This window comes from Petaurus breviceps, unplaced genomic scaffold (genome assembly GCF_028583685.1).
Source record: "Petaurus breviceps papuanus isolate PSGF00001 unplaced genomic scaffold, PetGlider_PUasm1.0 90792, whole genome shotgun sequence".
NCBI lineage: Eukaryota > Metazoa > Chordata > Mammalia > Diprotodontia > Petauridae > Petaurus > Petaurus breviceps.
The window spans coordinates 7184694-7204996 of NW_027187347.1; the positions used below are offsets into that span (position 1 = coordinate 7184694).

At 40.4% G+C, this 20303-nt stretch overlaps 1 long non-coding RNA gene across 1 annotated transcript; it reads right to left on the minus strand.

Annotated features, from left to right (window-relative positions):
- Positions 1–3525: 3525 nt before the first annotated feature.
- LOC138147381 (uncharacterized) lies at positions 3526–20046 on the minus strand. Its single transcript, XR_011164789.1, has 2 exons — positions 19071–20046; positions 3526–4173 (listed from the first exon to the last, which is right to left on the minus strand). It is a non-coding gene; the product is annotated as an uncharacterized lncRNA (long non-coding RNA).
- Between the last annotated feature and the right edge of the window lie 257 nt (positions 20047–20303).

Below are 20303 nucleotides of genomic sequence, written 5' to 3' on the forward strand. Positions count from 1 at the left end.
GAAGGAAGGAAGGAAGGAAGGAAGGAAGGAAGGAAGGAAGGAAGGAAGGGAGGGAGGAAGGAAGGGAGGGAGGAAGGGAGGGAGGGAGGGGAGGAAGGAAGGAGGGAGGGAAGGAAGGAGGGAGGGAAGGAAGGAGGGAGAGAGGGAAGGAAGGAGGGAAGGAAAGAGGGAGGGAAGGAAAGAGGGAGAGAGGAAGAAAAGGAGGGAGGAAGGGAGGAGGAAGTGAGGGAAGGAGGAAAGGAGAGAAGAAAAAATGAGTAAGGAAGAAAAAGAGAAAGGGATGAAGAAAAGAGAGAGGCAGAAAGAAAGAAGGATGGGAGAGAAGGAGAAAAGGAAGAAAAGGAGGGAAGAAAGAAGGCCTAGAGGAAGGAAAGAAGAAAGGAAGAGAATAAAGAAGGAAGAGAGGAAGTGAGAAAGGAAAGGAGGATGGAATAGAAGAAGGAAACAAGCATTTATTACAGACCAATTTGCCAGGCCTTGTGCTAAGAACTTTTCAAATATTATCTTATATATAGCAGACCCTCACAACAACCTGTATCAGCAATGCCATATTCACAATGCCTATAGAGATTACAAATATGCTGATATAATTATCCATCACAAAATACATCAGGTTTGCCATTTGGGGAAATAAACTAGAAAATTTATTAAGATACCAAAAGACTGAGTCCCAAAACCAGAAAGTGAAAGCCATCAGAGTAGTTATGATATTGGCACAGGTAGATAAAGTAGAAAGCACCCACATTCTCAAGCCTTTAAAACAGAACAGGCTACCTCAGGCAAAGGTCCTTCTCTCCCCACTCACAGCAACCACCCAGCGCGCTCCCAGCAGCTCCGGCCCCTGGCAGTGCTCAGCAGAAGTCCTTAGCAGAAAGTCCTTAGCAGTCCTAACTCAAAAAAAAAGTTTATTTTCCCAAAAAAGGGCTTCACGCTGCCGCTGCCTCTGCTGCTGCTGCAACCGCAACCGCCGCCAACCGCCAACCGCAGGACCGTTAGCTCGGCTTTTCACTTTCTCTCGCTTTCCGCTTTCTCTTGCTCCGCCCCTTCCTGCTACGTCAGCAAACCGCAGGACCGCTAGCTAGCTTGGCTCAGCAAACCGCAGGACCGCTAGCTCGGCTTTCACTTTCTCTCGCTTTCTGCTTTCTCTTGCTCTGCTATGTCAGCACGTCCATGGGGCATGGAAGATCTTTAAATCCCATAACCCTTACACAACCCTGGGAGGTAGGTGCTATTATCATTATCATCACTTTTTTTAGGGTTGAGGAAACTGAGGCAGACAAGAGCTTTAACATGTTCAGGGTCATGTAGCTAGTAAGTGTCCAAGGTTGAATTGAAACACATCTTCCTAACTGCAGATTCATCTCTCTCTTCACCACCTCAAGTCTCTACTCTCAGTAGCAAATGCTTGTTGACTAATTGTTGGACTGACAGATCAGAGGGAACATGGAAATCGTAGATTTCGAGCTTGAAAGGCTGTGTGATGAAAAATCTCACCCAAAATTTAATCAAGAACACGGAGATCTCTTAGGATAGGAAAAGGAAATTATTATCTTCCCCAGGTGAAGAGGGCAGTCTTCCCTGTGACTGATCATGAAGAAGAGGCACTTTACAAAAGGTAGAAAAAAGATTTATACCCTAATAGTGTCCCTTCTGCCATTGGTTGGAGGGGTGGACTCTTGGTGAGAAAATCTTCCCCAATTGTAAACAACAGAGGAGCCCACCAAGGAGACTGATTGACCTCAAGGGAAAGAAAGGGTCCGCAGAGGTAGGAAATCTGAAAGCCTCCTAAAAGGGCTTGGTGATGATTAACAGCAGAAGAAGGATCGGGGGAAAGGGGAGGGAAGTTCTGAGAAGTTTTTACCTCCTGCCCCCTTCCTGGCCCCCCACCCCACAGGGTCATTAAAGGTCATTTGGTCTAACCCTTTCATTTTAGTTAAGTAAACTGGGGCCAGAGAAGTGACACTTGGTAGTCAGAGCCAGAAAGAAACCCCAAGTCCTTTAACTCCCCACTGTATCAGGTCCTCTGCCTCGAAGTCCAGTGGATTCTCCTTACTTCCATTTGTTGTTCAGTCATTTCAGTTTCGTCTCCCTCTTTGTGACCCTGCACCCTACCATACTCCTGCTGTGATAACATCTCAGGGGAAGTGGTTTCCTAAATGATTATTCCCCTTGGAGGACTCAGACAGCTCAGGGAATTACCATGTGTTTTCACTTCTGTGTTTTTACTTCTTAGCTTCCTAAAAACACATTTTCATATTGAACTAAATGTAAATATGGCAAGAAAATGTAGTCTTAGCAGCTGACTATGAGCATACATTGAATGGGCTAATGAGTGTGGGAGATGCTCACTCGAAGTCATTTTAATTGAGATGGAATCATATCATGGCATCCATCGTGTAATTTTTAGCAGATTTTCAACCTCAGCCTATCCTCCTGCTGCCATCCTTACATCCCTGTAGAGACAGGGTATCATTTTGTTCCCTCAATAAAGATTGGGCAATTGAGGCTCATTATAGGGAAAATAAGGTGGGTGGACTAGATTACCTCAGAAGCCCCTTCTAGTTCAAAATCTATGCTCCTACAGTCATGAAATTCTCTTCTTAGCCTATGAATGAAGATTTAGAAAATTTAGGGGATGGCTAGGTGGTGCAGTGAATAGAGCACCAGCCCTGAAGTCAGGAGGACCTGAGTTCAAATCCAGCCTCAGACACTTAACACTTACTAGCTGTGTGACCTTGGGCAAGTCATTTAACCCCAATTGCTCTGCCTTCCCCCCTCCAAAAAAAAAAAGAGAAAATTTAGGGACTGACAGTACTTTCCTCTTTTCTCCAAAGGAACATTCAAAGGACTTTGTTGGTTTTGGCCTGGATAGGTCTTATCAGCTTAGAACTTAAGTGGTGGGAGGGGGTGATGGTTCATTTGGAGCCTCATCTCTGAACCTGGCCTTCCCATCACTTAAGCTTGCTTGTTAGGGGAGAAGAGCTTCTGTCTTACTTTCCTAAGGGAGAGTAAGTGAGTGAGCTTAGCTCTCTTCCTTGAAGCAATGCTTCTTTCTTGTGCATGAACACAGAGGCCTGAGATTTCTGAACTAAGATCTCTCTTTTAAAAAATTCTAACCCAGGAGCATTAAAGAGTTTTACCAGCCTCTTCTCAATCTTGTTATTTTAACACTTGTCTCTACTCTAAGCTCTGGAAAAAATGTAAAAAGTAATGGAGTGTTTCTGGAGTGTTTAGCAAGCTGGTTTCTGTCTTTTTATTCTAATTTAAATCTGTTATTCAACATGTGCTTTAAAAGAAAAGAAATGTTAAATTCAGACCAAGTAGAATACTTTATAACTCCAAAATGTCTGTCAGGTTGGAGTGTTTAGAGAGCACATTATGATCTAAGGAAACAATTGGTATCATGAAGGCAGAGGTATTTTTAAGGTTTTTAGACTTCTTTTCATTTGTACGATAGACATTATAATACTTGTATTTCCTACCTCATGGGGACATCGTGAGAAAAACATTTTGGAAGCTGTAAAATGCTATAATAGATTTTATTTTTAATGCTACATTTTATTTTTGGACCCTGAACCCAAGACCTTGGAAGTGGCAATGCTTCCAGCTCTGTGTCTTTAGCCATCAAGTTGGGAAGCAATCCCTAAGGAGATGCAGCCCGGCAACTGCTCCTGCAGGTGCTACAACCACATCTATTGAAGACCCAGAAAAGAACATTCCTGTTACCAGAGTACTCTGCACTGTTTCAGAAAGTCATGTGATTTTAACAGTGTAAATGACATTAAAGAAGAGACACTGCCAGAGGCTTTGTCATTATGCCCTAAGGAGCATGGGGCTTTTGCATCTTAATTGAGGTTGAGACCTTCCATATATACAGTTTTCCCCATTAGAATGTGAGCTTCTTAATAGAAAGGACTGTTACTTTTCTATTTAAATCTCCAGAGCTTAGCATGTTCAATCAATACTTTATTCAATTTCTTAATTCATCGATGTCCAAATGTCCAGTTATTACAGTAACATCCGGTAGATTGAAGGCACTGGGGCTCGTTGGATAACGCAATATGCCAGATGTCATTAGGCTTGGGGATCATTTTCATTTCTTCAAGCTCTTCTACTCACTTGCTTCTCCTCTTTTGAGTATTATTTCACTTTTCTTTATTTTGATTTCTCTTTCTGTAAAAGAGAAAAAATACCTGCTAAAATGTAGTGATTTGGGGCAGCCAGGTAGCACAGCGAGTAAGAACACTGGCCCCAGTGTCGGGATGACCTGGGGGATCGAATCCAGGCTCAGATACTTACCACCACACCCACAAAGAACTGGCTGTGTAAACTTGAGCAAGTTACTTAACCTCAATTGCTTTAAAACAAAACAAAACAAAAAAATAAAATGTAGTGATTTGGGGGTATGCTTTTTATCATCCAGTATATTATAATTAAGGCTGACCCTAAGCAAAATTATAAGGTGTTCTGCCTGGTGATTTCATGCTTGTAATAATTTGATCCCAAGATAACCAAAGAATATTTAAATAAAAGCACTATCTAATGTCAGCAATGATAGCCATCTATCTTTCTCCATTGTGACCTTCTCTTCTTTGAATTATGTCAAATAATTTATAGGTAGAACTCTAATGGGAATTTTTTTTTCACCTGAGGCAGACACCATTGATTGTGGGAAGTAAGGGAATGTCATGGCTACTTTGGTCTAGCTCTTGCATCCATCAAGCTGGGGTTTAAGGGAGGCACAAAGTGTGTCCCCAAAATAAACTCTGAAAGTGGCCACTGTATTTCACAGGGAGTTCCCCAATTGGGGCCACAGAATTATGTGGTGATTGGCCACAGAAATATGTGGTATATTGGTGATTGAGAGGACCCTGGTGACTGTGGCAGCTGGGCCAGTTAGAGGACCATGAAATGAAGCTCAGTGATGATGGCCTTTAGGGATAGGAAGAATTCCTCACCCTAAGTTGGTGCATTGTTCCTGGGCTACCTTCAGCTCTCTATTCGGGTTCTAGAGAAGGGATTTTAGCATTACTTCCTTGTCATGATATTGGGAAGATGCTGCTTTTGGCTAATGAAGTGAGCTGGTTGGTTGATAGGATGTCATATGTTCTGAGTGCTTTCTTCACCTATTCCAGGAGGCTTGAATCTCCCTCAATTCATTGCATGTAGAATCCTAAATTGTCAGTTGGTAAGGGACTTCAGGATAAGCTAGGCCCCAAGTTTGACAGATATAACATCCCTTTTGGGTTCATTTCCCTGCTCTTACTCACATTGATAAGGCAGAGTCCCAGAGGGTGACTGGCTAATCCCCCCCCCACACACACACACAGGGTTGTAAGTATAACCCTGAGGTGTTGAGGTTCTCTAGTACAGTTGTTAAAAAGCCCCAATCTAGTGTGCTCTCCATTACTTATTAATTAGCTGCTCAGAGCTAATGAGTATTTACAAATAGGCATTTATTAACCTTAACTTCAGATGAAGTAGAATTAGTGTTAGCCTGATAGAGTAAGAAAAATTGGTACCAAGAACAATACTCCAAAGATGTTGGGCACATTCTGCCACAAACACAAACCAAGAGGATGGCAGAGTGGGCTCAAGCTTAGAGAACACACGTGGCAAAGGGATAACTCACAGTACCTGGTTACTTTACCCCCTTTGTGGTGTCCTGATGAAGTTTCCCCTCAATGTAGCTCTCTACTGGCTCCAGGAGCTGGCATCCTTATAAAGGGCCCGGGGCCACATCTCCTTAATGTGTCTAGTTTTTCAGTGTCTCTCAGATCCAAATGCAGACACTAGTGCCAGCCACTGATGCTGACAAATACTGCTAATGTAATCTAATGGATATCAAATGGAACTTCAGATTTTTTTACCTTTTTGAGTTGACAAAGCCATGACCTGGTGAGTGGGGTGAGGAAGGAGGAAAAATCAATCTTTCTCACCCTCGGGGTCCTTAACTATCACTGACTTGCTGCTTATGGGGTATGTCTGATTCTTTCAACCAATTTCAATTCATTTCCTGTGTAGTGACATCTCTTATTTGTTTCCCCGCTCAAATTACCTAAGTACTTTACTCTTCCCAAACTGATTAATGACTTGTTAATGACACATCTATTTTATACTTCTGATTGATTGTTTTAGTTAGGAAGTCTGGTTTTTCTGAATCTACACCAATTAATGTGAAGTTTTCCATCTTTACTTTTACACAGATAAGAACACTTAGACCTAGGAAAGTAAAAAGATTTACACAGGAGATTGCTGAGAGAACTGGAACCAGAACTCAGATGTCCCAAAGTCCTATTCAGTGCTCTTTCTATCTCCCTCACTCTCATGTAAAAACTTCTAACTAAGCAAATATCAACTAAAACAAATACTTCTATTTACGCAGTAGAACAAAAAACAGGATTGTACATGAAAATGGGCACCTCTATTATATAGTTTCCTTTTTAAGTATGTAATCAATTCAATAAGTTACTTTTTTACAATAAGCTGTCCTGCTTTTCTGAGATTCTTCCTTTCTTTGGTCCTTCTCTCTCTCCCTCCCTTTCTTTCTCCATCTCTTTCTCTTCCTCTATCCCTCTTTCCTTTCTTCCTTCCTTCCTTCCTTCCTTCCTTCCTTCCTTCCTTCCTTCCTTCCTTCCTTCCTTCCTTCCTTCCTTCCTCCCTCCCTCCCTCCCTCCCTCCCTTCCTTCCTTCCTTCCTTCCTTCCTTCCTCCCTCCCTCCCTCCCTCCCTCCCTTCCTCCCTTCCTTCCTTCCTTCCTTCCTTCCTTCCTCCCTCCCTTCCTTCCTTCCTCCCTCCCTTCCTTCCCTCCTTCCTCCCTTGCTCCTTACTACTTCTCCACCCCTTGCGCTTCACTGAGGAAATAAAAGAACAAAATCTTTCTAAGAAATCTGCAGAGTTGAACAAAACAAAATCTACATTGGTTCAGTCCAAAACATATGGTTCACTCTGCATTTTGAGCTCATCGCTTTCTGACCAGGAGTTGGCAATCTTCATTCATTCATTCATTTCTTTATTCATTTTTCTGTAATCTTGGTTGGTCATTGTATTGATAAGTGTTCCTAACTCTTTCAAAGTTATTTGTCTTTATAATGTTGTTTTTGTATAAACTATTCTTCTGGTTCTGCTCACTTTACTCTGCTTTAGCTTACACAAATCTGTATATTTCCCTGAAAATATCCCTTCTGTTATTTCTTATGGCACAATAATATTCTATTATGTTAATATTCTACAATTAATTCAGCCATTCTTCAAATGAAAGGTAGCCTCTTTCCTTTTCGTACATATTCATCCTTTCCTCTTTCTTTCCTCAATCTTTTTTGGGTATAGGACTCTGGGTCAAAGGATATGCAGAGTTTAATGACTTTGGGGAATCTTTCCACTGAGTCATACTGCCTCCTGACTTCAAAGGTAGAACTTTTTTATCCTATATTACATGGCCTTCAATATAGTCTATTTACTTTCACTAAAGCCTACCATTTTACTGTTTTTTCTCAGTCTTCCTACCTTTTCTCCAATAATATCTCCCTTTCTATATATCTTTCCTTTTCTGTTTCTAGGTCTCTCCTTTCTTCCTTTGCACCTCTCTATATCTTTCCATATCTTCCTCTTTCTTTCCTAATCCCAATTAATTTAGTAAAATCCAGGGCAACCACGCCATGGGCATCTAAAAACAATAAGGAACAGAGACTTGTGTAATGCCCACAAGAACACCTTTTAGTCCTACAATTGACTGAGGAAGCAGGAGTCATTGTCAGTTACTCAAAGTGAGATGACTTAGCTCTGCTCTCTTTCCAATCCTCAGAAGAAAGTAGACTCCCATTTCCCAAAGGATCACTGTGTCATATCTCCAGTGGCTGCTAGGCCAACTTAATTCCTCTTCATTTTATTTTCAGAATTATTGGAGGCCATTATGCAAATATAGTACAAATATACATAATAAAGCATTCAATAACCACCATGTACTACAATTTCTTGGTTCTAACCAGAAGCTAGATAAACTAAGAGATCTTCTATGGGACAGTATGGCAAAAAAAAAAGTACTATTGTTGGAGGCAAAAGATGGGTTTTAGGTCTAACACTGAAGGTCAGTCAGTTAACAACTATTAATCAGTAAGTCATTTAAAATAACAATCAGTTTTCCAACCTATAAAATGAGTATCATAATACTTACATTAACTGCCTCATAGGATTATTGTAAGAAAAGTGTCCTGTAAAGCTAAAAGTGCTATGAAATTATCTTCTTATTTCAACTGAGGTGACAATTTTAAAAAGTTTCAAAGATGTTATTTGTCAGTTAAAATCCCTCCACTTATGAAATGGGCTTTAATTTATGGTAGCTTGCTCTATCTATCCTAGAGTCTTAAACCTCTATTTAATTGAATAAGTTGCCTTCATCTAAGCCTTACCTCTGTTGCTGCTGATTCTTATACCAAAACACCACTTTTAGCCAGAGAGATGATTTGGGATTAAGAAAGGATAAACCGACCATCATTGGAATAGAGATATGAAAAGGTCAGGATTTAAGGAGTCTTCTCTCTATGTTGACAATGCTAACACAGCATGACTACTTTTGCTGACAGGAGAGGAGCCACAGAACAGAAAGAATGTGTTTCTCTGAACGGGGGTGAAGCTAATCCTTAAAAGCTCAAGGATAAGAGATGTTTATTTCAGTAGTATTTGCTGGGCAAAGGGTGTATTTCGTTGCATCTGGGGGACATTTACTCCATGTGTCTCTCTTCTTTTTAATAGGCACCTCATATTCTAACCAGGGATTATGATATGACAAAAAATGAATTAATGAATGAATTAAAAAATTAAGTGATTTTTAAGTGTTAAGGCCTGGGGATACAAATAGAAAAATAGAGATAGACCTTGCTGTCAAGGAGTACACTTTCTAATGGGGAAGACCACACATATTTGAAGTTGCAGCTGCAAATCAGATGGAAAGGTCCCATGTTCTTTAAGGGTCAAAGAAGATGGTGTTACCTCTTTTAAAATATCATTTCCTCTGATGAAACCATATTGGTTTCTGATAAACTATTTGACAGAGTCAAGGATTTTGGTGATATTATTGGAGGCAAAAGATGGTTTTTTTTTCTAGGTCTCTTGTGGCTGTGATTATTAAGGAAATGGGGGCTAGAGAGCCTTCAAAAGCAGTTTCCAGGTCCTTTCTCTACAGGGGCTCTTTTCCTGGATGATGGTTCTGGGGTCTGGCAGAAAGCATGACCCACTATTGATCTAAAAGGCTCTATCATTTGTAGGTACTTGGAACTTACTTGAATGAATGAATGAATTATAAACACCTTTGGGTATAGGTGGGTACACACTCCTTCTCCCAAAAAGGTGCTGATTTTGGACCCATGAAAACTGGTTTCAATCCTGAGAAAGACTATTCCCAGAGAAGATCAAGTTTTTATTACTTTATCAAAAGTAAGCTTTTAAGAGCTTACTTACTATGGATCAAGCACTGTGCTAAACATCAGAGATAAAAATACAAAAGCAATATAATCCCTACCTTTAAAGAAATCTAATAGAGTGGTGGCCAGGGAAAGATATTTTGTTCTCCAAGACAGTCTGGTACAGTGGATAGAGGGCACTGCACTTCAGGTCACGTTCACATGAATTTGAGTACACACTGATGTTTCAAAACTAGCTGTGTAACCGTGGAACATAATCACTCAATTTCCTCACCTGTAAAATGGCAATAATGATATCTATAGTGCCCATCTCATAAGTTTGTTGTGAGGTTCAAATGAAATTATGTCTGCAAAGTACTTTGTAGAACCTTAAAGGGCTGTATAAATGGCATTCGTATTGGTGGTGGTGGTGGTTACACTAGGGGGACTGGAACATAGGGACACGTCTCTGCCTTTATTTTCTACATAGTTTGCTGCCAGGGGCAGAGAATGAGGTGCTGGGAATGGGGGAATAAAGTGGTGAAAAAGACAGGAAAGAAGAGTAAGAGAACTTTTGGAAACAAAGCATGGGACCAAAAGGCACAAGTCATTGCATTCCCTTAGCAGCAGATGCCTTTTATTCTTGTACTACTCTAGAGGGACCAGAAAAACAGTTTCCTCCCCCTGCCTGTACATAATGCCGTGAGGAGAAGTGGTCTACTCTAGCATGTCATTGAACCTGCCAACACAAAGTATGAGAGAATTCTGTCTACATAGCAGTTCTCTAAGACGTGGATGCCAGACTTCTCTGGGGTCCCCTTTCTCCTTGATCTGAATGGTCTTTAAGATTAATGACTGGTCCTTCCTCCACCTCCTTCAGTCCTTACTCCACAGTGTGGTTGACATGATATGATGATTCTTTGGGACATCTGGGCCTCACAGAGGGAATGGTGGGGGGAGTGCCTATTGTCTCCATCTGGATGGGCCAGAGTCAATATTCTCCCGAAGAAGTAAGAGTGAAATCAAGTTTATATATATATATATATATATATGTATGTGTGTATGTATATATATACATATATATATAAAGTGTAGGAAAAGCAATTCATGAAGACTATCAGGCCATTGTACCCACTGTATTTGATCATCAGGATCTCAGAGTAATGTACTTACCCAGCAAGGCTGAGAAGTAATGTGGTAGAGTGGATAGAAAACTAAATTTGAAACATGATGCAAATCTCTCCTCTAACCTTTTTCCTTTCTTATTTTGGTTGTAAGACCTGTAAATTCATCGGTATAAGAAACTTCCAATGAGGGAACTCCCTCAACCAATGAAGATCCAGCACTTGCTTTGCAACACACAGTTTTAAAAGCTGCTTGGGATAAAAAGAGATTGAATGGCTTGACAGAGTCATACAACCAGTATGTGTCAGAAGCCAAACTTCAATCAATCTCTCTCTCTCTCTCTCTCTCTCTCTCTCTCTCTCTCTCTCTCTCTCTCTCTCTCTCTCTCTCTCTCTCTCTCTGTGTCTGTCTCTCTGTCTCTCTCCTTCCACCTGTGTCTGTCTGTCTCCCCCTCCCTTTTATTCCATGACAGCCTTCACTTACCATGGGCAATTCATTTAACCTTGTAGAATCCCCTTTTCTTTATGTGGAAAATGGAGATCCTAGTACTACCTCATAAAGTTGCTGTGAAGTTCAAATGTATATAAAGAGGTTTACAATATTTAAAGCACTGTGTTAATGCCAGCTGGGCAGCTAGGTGGCACAATGCAAAGAGTGTTGGGCCTAAAGCCAGAAAGACTAGTCTTCCTGAGTTCAAATCTGTCCTCAGTTACTTACTAATTGTGTGACCCTGGGCAAATCACTTAACCTTATTTGCCTCCATTTCTTCATCTGTAAAATGAGCTGAGAAGGAAATGGAAAACCACTATAGCATCTTTGCCAAGAAAACCCCAAATGGAATCACAAAGCATCAGACACAATTGAAAATGACTGAACAACAGTAACAAAATGCCAGCTCTCAATATGAAGGTGGGTAAACTATATCTTTTAAGGAGAGGAAAGTAACTCTTTGAGAGTACCCAGGGTATCATCTAGTGTCACCTTTAATTAGTACTTGTTTAGCTTCCACATCTAGACAGGAAGTTACACACAACATCACTTATAACACATACTCACTTGCCCAATTTTTTTTTTTAGGTATTCTGCTATTGAGAAAGGCAGGGAGATGTGGGACTACATCAATATCAGAAAATCGGTCACAGATCATCAGTCCTGGAAAACAACAGTAGCTGGTGTTGGGTTACTGGTGTTGCCTCATATTACATAATAACCTTTAGAACTGTCAAAGAAGCTTCATGATCTGAGACATTGGTGCTAAGAGTGAGAACCGGCCACAAGCTCCTTCACAGACTACAGCTAGAAAGAGCTAATATCCATGCTCTCTTCTGGTTGAATCACAGAATGGTTTCTTGTTTGATCTTTACTTTTTCTAGCCTGTGAGTTGCCTCAATTCTTTGAAAGTCAATTTTTAGCTTTCCCAAAGGATAAAAGGCCAGTTATGATCTAGACATGCTTTGGATGAAGAGAGCAGAGACTTCTGAGGTTTGGGGTTTCCTTTCTTTGAGAACTAAAGGTAAAGGGGAGCACGAATCAGGATAAACTTCATTTGTTTAAACTTTTACTAGTAGCAAAGGCCGAACAAAAGGGCAGAGGATGGTTTGCTAAACCAAGGAAATGTAGCTACCTACTTATTCATGGTTTCTCAGCCCAAGTCAATGCCGGCACTGATAGCTTTGAACAATGGACCAAAATACATCCAAACTATGTTCTGCTTTCCGTGCCCAGGTGACTTAGAATGAAGTTGACCAGGATTATACTTTGGATTAGCAAGTAGGAGTTTCTAAAGTACTTGGAGCTCCTTGGTTGAACAGATATGAATACAGTGTCATTAGTGAGACAGCCAGCTGCTGTTCAACATCACCAATAAAACATGCTTTGCATATCCTTGTCTCTTCTTCCTGGGCAAGTTGCCAGAAGTGTTAGGAGTAAGTGTTTGGGTAAGGACAGTTTGGTCTTCCGTCTGCTGCTGTGCTCTGTGGGATTTATTGATTCTCTGACATCTGTATCACCAGGGATGAACATGAGCATAATGTACTAGGAGGGGGGATTGTACAGAAGCAGCAGGCTCAGGCTGCATATACTGATGAGGATGATGCTTTGAATTGAAGAATTAAGGCTATTGACAATTCCCAGTGGAAGGCTCCAGAAACCTTAAGATATTGGGAGTTTGGAAAGGAGTAGCCAAAAAAGAAAAGAAAGAAGAGGGAAAACCTGGAACAAAAGTAAGGTAATAGAATTTTCCTCATATATTTGAGGAGAGGGATAAATCCCAATTATTAGAATATAGGAAGAAATCATTATAAGAATATGACATTCCAATTAAGGTGATTGAGAGAAATCAGGCTAAGGGCTCAGATTCAGAAGAAGATTTTGGATCACATACAAGAAAATCCCAAAGAAGTTACTACACTCACATCATTTTTCAATAATGTGATTAATATGTCAACAAAACTCCTTTATTTCCATACTATCCACTTCTGCAGCAATTCCATTCAATCAATGGCCCATTTATATTGTCCTTCCTATAAAACTCGCTGACCATTTGTATATCATTTCATTTTGCATGATATATTTTTAATAGAAAATTTTATTGTTTCCCCAGTTACATGTTAAAACATTAAAAAAAACCTTTTTCTTAAAGTTTTTAGTTCCAAATTCTATTCCTCCCTTCCTCTCTCCCCCCTCCTTGAGATAGCAAGCAATCTGATATAGTTTATACATGCACAATCTGCATGGTGTTTTCTACAAAGATGACCAAATTTTTGGAAAGAAGTTGTCATTGTGAGCTAAGCAATGATAATTCCACTGGAGAGAGGCATAGTGCATAGAAAGACTGCCTTGAAACTAAGAAAACTTGGTTCAAGTCTAGCTTCTGGCTGTATAGTCCCAGGCAAATCACTTAGTATTTCTGTGCTCTAGGGAATTCTATATGGTTGTAGAGAAGGTGCTGGCCTGCATTGGGAAAGGGAGTTTTCTCACCTGAAAGTTCCCCATACTAATGAAGTCATAACTCTAGTTCCTATTAGATAATATTTCTAAAATGCTTAGCATTATGTCTGGCACATAATAGGCACTTGATAAATGCTTATTTCTTTCTTTCCTTCCCATCTCTAATCCCTTTTATAGGACTTCCAAGAGTTATCTATATAGTGACACCTTTATTGAAATATCTCACAAAATAGACAACCCTTAATAATTTATAGGTCATTCATTCCAATTTTTAAGGATCATCAGTGTTTGTCCTGATCCCAATATTTATGCTCAGACAGACTTGTAGGGGGACAAATGGAAGCTTAGATAAAAAGTCTAACCTTTCCTTTGTCATCTGTGCCTTAGGCAGCTCTATGAATCATTTTCCACTGAAGGCTAGGACAAGGTAAATTGGCCATAGTGACAAGTCAGAAATGATCAGAAATGTGACCTCAAATGTTCCAGGAAATGCAATTATATTGTTCAACCTTTTCCAGGGAGAGTGTGTGTGTGTGTGCCAGAGAGAAGTGAGGAGAGGAAAGGGGAAAAGAGGAGAGAGGAGAAGGGAGGAGAGGGGAAAGAGGAGAGAAGAGCAGAGAGGGGAGGAGGAAAGAGGAGAGAGAAGAGAGGAGAGGAGAAGGGAGAGGCTCATCCATTCCTCAGAGATCTTCCGTTAGCCTGGGCTAGAATACCTCTAAAAAAAAAAGCTCACTATTTCATGATCCTGTTAAGACAATCAACCAGTTCTGCTGGTCAGAACAGTCTTAAGTAGGTTGAGCCACTACTTTTCTTTCCTCCAATGTGTTAACACTGATTGACTTGTTATTCTGAATCTCTGAAAATCCATAGGACTCGTCTATTTACTCTTCTACAAAATACACTTCCAGATGTTTGAAAACAATTATAACACTTTTTCTTCTCCAGGCTAAATATTTCTAGTTCTTTCAACCGTTCTTTTCATGCTGTGATTTTTACAGAGCTTCTCCAGCTAGTTATTCTCTTCTGGTCCCTCAATATTGCTCCTAGAAGTGAACACAAAACTTCACGTGCCATTTGTCTTTGGAAAAGTATGGTGGGTCTATTTTTGCTCATCACCTGGACACTAGTCTTCTAACAATTCAGCAAGAGTCCATTATTCTTTTGATCAGTTATATCCACCAAATGGGACAGGTAAGCAACTCAGGACCTGGAGTTAGGAAGACCTGAGTTCAAATTCCATCTCAGATAGTTACCAGCTGTGTAACCCTGAGTTTAACCTTGTTTACTTCAGCTTCCTCAGTTGTAAAATGAGCTAGAGAAGGAAATGACAAATTATTCTAGTATTTTGCTAAGAAAACCCCAAATGGGGTAAGGAAGAGTTGGACATGACTGATGTGACCGAACAGTAACAATCCATTCAATTGAATTTATTGACAAATATTTGTTGTCTCCACTACTAGCAGAAACATCTAAGTAGTGAGAGTGAATAAAATTGTGCCAGATAGAAATATTGTTGTTGTTTGTCTTTTGTTCTCAAAAAGAACCATGACATCAGGAAGGTGATGCCATGACTCCAAGGGAGGGAGTGCTATGCAAAGTCATCAACCTCAATCTCTCCTCTGGAGGACTGGAGATGGCCCCAGATGTATTGGGAGACTTGGCCTTTTTAAGTTGGGGTCTTTCCCAGGTCTCAGTTTGTCTAAAGCAATATCCATTCAGTGATTAAGGCTAGGTAAGAAATGAGACAAAGAATGAACTCTTTTACCTAGGCAAAAAAAAAAAAATCAACCTGGGAGGAGAAGGCCCTCAGGGTTTCTGGCTCAAACAAAAACAATTACTATTTATACCCCCTCTAAGCTATATGGGCCCAAATAAAGATGAAGTGATGCTTGGACTGGGATCTATTGTTGGTCAGTCAATATGATGAAATGTCCAGACAAATATGTTAGTTTTAGATTGTGGAGGATATTAAATGCTAGTTTGAAGAGTTTGCATTTTATCCTAGAGGTAATAGGGAGCCACTGAGGATTTTTAAGCAGAGAAATGATTTGGTCAGACATCTGTCTGCCTTAGGAACTGTACTATATTGTGGACTTATATTAAGCTTCTGATTGTTTTAATGATATACTGAAACCCATGAAGTTTTTCATAGAAAAAAAATTATTTGCTGATTTGTAAGAGACCTGAAAATAAGTGATCTGAACATATTTCTGCAGTTCCCCAAAGTGAGCAATTTCATTCTTGATGACCTGTGGTTCTCTGAGTCTTTGAGCCTCTGAAGGTTTACAGAGAAAGAAAGGTTGGTATTGACAAAGAACAGCTGTGAACAATTAGTAATCAGTTATTTGGTATTTAATGGTAATTATGTAGCATTTTAAATTTTTCCAAAGTGTTTTACATATATTTTTTCACTTGGTCCTCACAATGAACTTATAAGCTATGGTTCCTCCCATTTTACAGTTCACAAAACTAAGGCTTAGTAAAGTTAAGTAAGGTACCAAGGCTATATAGCTAGTAATTGAGGAAGGAGCCAAACCTAAGTCTGCCCAATTCCCTGTCAAAATTGCAGCTAAAAGTGACTTTTAAAATTTTACCTATTCTAAACCTACATGTTACTGCCAGATAAAGTGACTTGGTCAAAGTTACAGAGGGAGTAGGAAAGCCAAAACTAGAATCCAGGTTTCCCTGTGTCCCATTTGAAAAACTAGCTTTCCTGCCTTAGAAGACATTGATAGGATTTAGGCAGAGAAGTCTGCAGCTCACCTGAAGAGCTGATGTGGAAAGAAAAAGTTTTAAAATTCCTTCATTTGTGATGAGGGATGGCTGCTTCTAGGAAGAAGAAATTTGATCTTATCTAAGACCAGAAAACCTGCAGTAGCTTCTGGAAAGAATTCAAGGTCTCAGGCTTAATTAGAGTGAGAGTTTGTAGAAGTTTATTGTTACACTTCTATGAGAAGTGGGCAAGAGCCCTTTAGGGGACCTGCTAGTGAGAGGGGTACACGCTTTTACTTTTAAAGGGTAGGACTGCCATTGTCAGGGCTGACCATGGAGGGACCTCAGTGCATAGATAAAGGTTAGAGCTGACTGAGAGGAACTTGTGACTTTAGTATATAGATAGTTTAGAAGAGATTTGGGCCAGACCTGAGGAGACATGAAGAGATTAAGTAAGAACAAAGGAGTCACAAGTTGTTGCCTAGGCAGAGTGGGGATAGGGGGAAGGGGCAGAGTTTGAGGCTGGGAAAGGGCTTTTACAGATTACAATTTCACAACACAAACTGCAGTTACAATTGTACAATCTGGTTTTACAAATTGGTTTTACAAATTGATTTAGACCCCAGGTACCCCATCATTCCCCCCTTAAACAGATGGGGCCCAAATTCATTTGGGACAGGGGCAACAGTCTCATCTTCTTGAACTGCTTCCAGCTGGGAAGGGATGTAGAGCTGTCCCTGCCTCTCAGGGTCCCATCGTTCAAGGGGTGGGGTTGGTAGCCAATGTCTGGAATTTGGCCAATGCCAGATCCAAGGGGTGGGGGGTAGCGACTTCGGGTAACAGTTGATATCCAGCCTGAGCAATCAACTGCAAATGGAAAGCACTGAGCCTAGAAGAGACAAACTTAGCAAGGAGGTTAAGCAGAGTATGATTAGGGGTGGGATCAGGAAAGGGGCCAGTATAGGGAAGAGCCAGGACCACCATGAGGAAGAGGAGGAACCTAGTGCACTAAGGGCTTCATGAATTTATTCCATCCAATTGGCCTTTTCCAGTATATTTTTGGTGTGGAGTTCTACCTGTCGAGAATTATTGATATACATGCAGCAGGAGGTGTTAGCTAGGGCATAAACACCCCCACTAGAGGCCAGCAGATAATCTAAGGATACCAAAGAACATTTTCCCCAAAACCTCATTTAACTCATTTTAAAGGAGAAGTTCTGGGCTTAGTGATGGTATAAATAGTCAGAGGGGGTGCGAGAAATCCCAGGGAGCACAGACCTCATGCCCAGAATTCACACCCTCTGACCCACCCATCCCACAAAAAAAGGAATATTCTTGGGGAGCACAAGGCCCGTTCATAGTAGGCCTTGAACATGGAGGCTCCATGGGTCAGTTAGATTGCATGACAATGTTCCCGGCAGAAGAGTCCACCTGCGAGTAAAGGGTGCTGAGCCTAAAAGACACAAATCTAGCAAAAGGATTAAACAAACAAGGGCCAAAAAGGAGTAAGACAAAATTGACCAAAAGTGGGGTGAGTATGGACTAGTATAACCCATTACTCAGGCTATTTCACTGTCTATTTTCCAGTAAGCTAACACAAAAGAGCTCACTTCTTTTACTGACTCCTTGCTCTGATCATAGAAACCTGCTATAGAAGGAAAAAATAGGGACCTGTGACATTCCAAATATGACAGGATAAAACATCCTTGATTCTGTTTAAATTCAGGTTAGTTAAAGATATCCAACCAGGCAGTATCCATTCCACCTCAAAGCTAGATTTAGGAAAAGGTGGGGAACATTCCTTTTCAAAGGAACCCCATGGATAAACTGAGCCAGGAGGAATCCCATCCCAGACAGAGGCTAAGATTGTCCCTCCTGCCTTTACCAAATGCAGACTTCCACCTGTCCACAGTACAGGATCACATTCCCTCTGAGTAGCTTGTGGCATTTTCTCTCAGATACTGATTTAATGCAGATAACTATACCCAAATTCAAACTCAAAATAAAATTTAGTTATGGTCCCAAATGCCTTTTATCTTAAACAACAAGCCTCAACAATCACAGCTTAGAGCCAGTTATAATTATTTCTATTCTCTTTTAGCTGCAATAAGCAATAAAGATTTATCAAGTCCCACAACTGTAAGGAATTCCATTTACCATCTTTCCTTCTGAAATCTAAAAGCCAATGATAAAAATTATTTTTAATCCTTGCACCTTTTAGCAAGTTAGGTTCATTTAAAAACTACATGACTGAAAAAGTTCCTTTCCCAAATGACCTTACTTAACAGAAATAGTTTACAGGGGATTTGGCAGTTTTATGCCCCTGTTTAGCCAATTCTCATACAAGCAGGAGGACTGTTCTGAATGGGCAGAACTAGTCAGAATAAAGTTGTCACAGTTTCAGGTTTTAGCATTAAAACAGTAGCTCAATAATTTAGTTAACAGTCTTACAATTTTAAACAATCTTAACTGAAACTTCCTTTTTAAACAAAGACAGACTTGGAAGCTTAAGATTTTCCCAAATTACATTACCAAGCTTAAGATTTTCCCAAATATCAGCAGTATTATTACTATTTGTTTGTATCTCAAATATAAGAGCTTTAAACCATCAGATATTATAACATAAAAAATCCAATTCACATGAAATAAACATTTTAACATAGGGTTAGCAGAACTGATAAAGTAACATAGATAGTTTTACACAACTTTTTTTCCATCTTTTAGTTTCAACTTAATTCGGATTGAAAACTGCTTTTTGTCACTCAATTTTTACAATATAAGAGGATTTTACAATTTAGAAATACCATGATAAAACAATGACATTATGAAATTAATTGCATTTCCAATTCATCACATACCAAAATTATTGATAGAAAATTAGGCTTACCAAGTGAAGAGGCTTTTCTCCTCTCCCCACAGTTGCAGAGCTTGGTTGTAGACCCAGGGGTTTGAAAGGATAGAGGGTCATCTGCATGCCCCAGGGCCCAGGGCTGTTGCCAGTGGGGTCCAAGATATAGCTGCTATGCCTCCCCCCCCAAATGTTTTTAGCTCTTCTAACTTTTACTCCAATAAACTTTATGTGTCCGCTCCTTAGAAACTTCTTTGAAAGTGATAGCTTTGACTTCTCTAGCAAGGGGAGAGGTAGTGGTGCCTACTCCCTTATCCCAGTCCTAGAGAACCCAAAAACCTCACCTTTCGTATCAAATCTTAGAAAATATTCCAATTTGCCTAAATGCCAAATAGTGAAATGAATTCTGACTTTTCTTTAGAATAAAATTAGGAGTGACACTTTTCAAAAATGACCAAAATGCATTCAGTTGCCTTTTAGTTGCATTCTGTTACACAAAACTTTCCTCTTTTATGTGAGGCAGAAAATAGTTAAATGTTAGTCTACCTGCCTCTTTGTTCCGAGAGAGAAGATTCCCTCCCTTTCTTATTGCATTCTCCTCACTCCACTTGTCCAGAGTGGAATGAAGAGGAGGAGATTTTCAAACTTTTAAAGATCTTAAAACTTCTGTTCACAAACAAGACAATATTTTGTTCTCTTTCTCTCCCTCTCCAGCCTGCATTCAGCAACAGGGGAAAGGAGGAGGAGGGAAAGAGATATCAGCATTTCAAAGGAATGTCTTTCAGTCCAGCTGCAGTTTAAAGCTTAAAGATGTCAGTTTACTCACACACACTCATTCACACAGAGACAGAGAGAGAGAGAGAGAGAGAGAGAGAGAGAGAGAGAGAGAGAGAGAGAGAGAGAGAGAGAGAGAGAGAGAGAAGCTGACAGGAAGATTCAAAAGCTCACAGAGGATTTCTGGAACCCTCGGCACAAATCATATTTTCTTAGCCCTCAGATAGATGCCAATTGGGGCCAGGTAAGATTGCTCTGAGATAGCCTAGGAACAGATCCCCAAGTGTAGGGGGAAGCCGGCCTATCCTTTCTACTTGAGGTCTTGAAGACCGAGTGTTTTTCAGTTGTACAAAAGATATGCCAGAGGTGAGTCCTGCCTCTATGGCCCAGGAGCACAAGCTCATCGTGGAACACTGGCCTGTGGGGCCCAAGCATGCAGAAGTGCTCTGTGGGTACTCGAGCTGGGAAAGCCCAAGGCTGAGAGGAGCCCACGGTTGT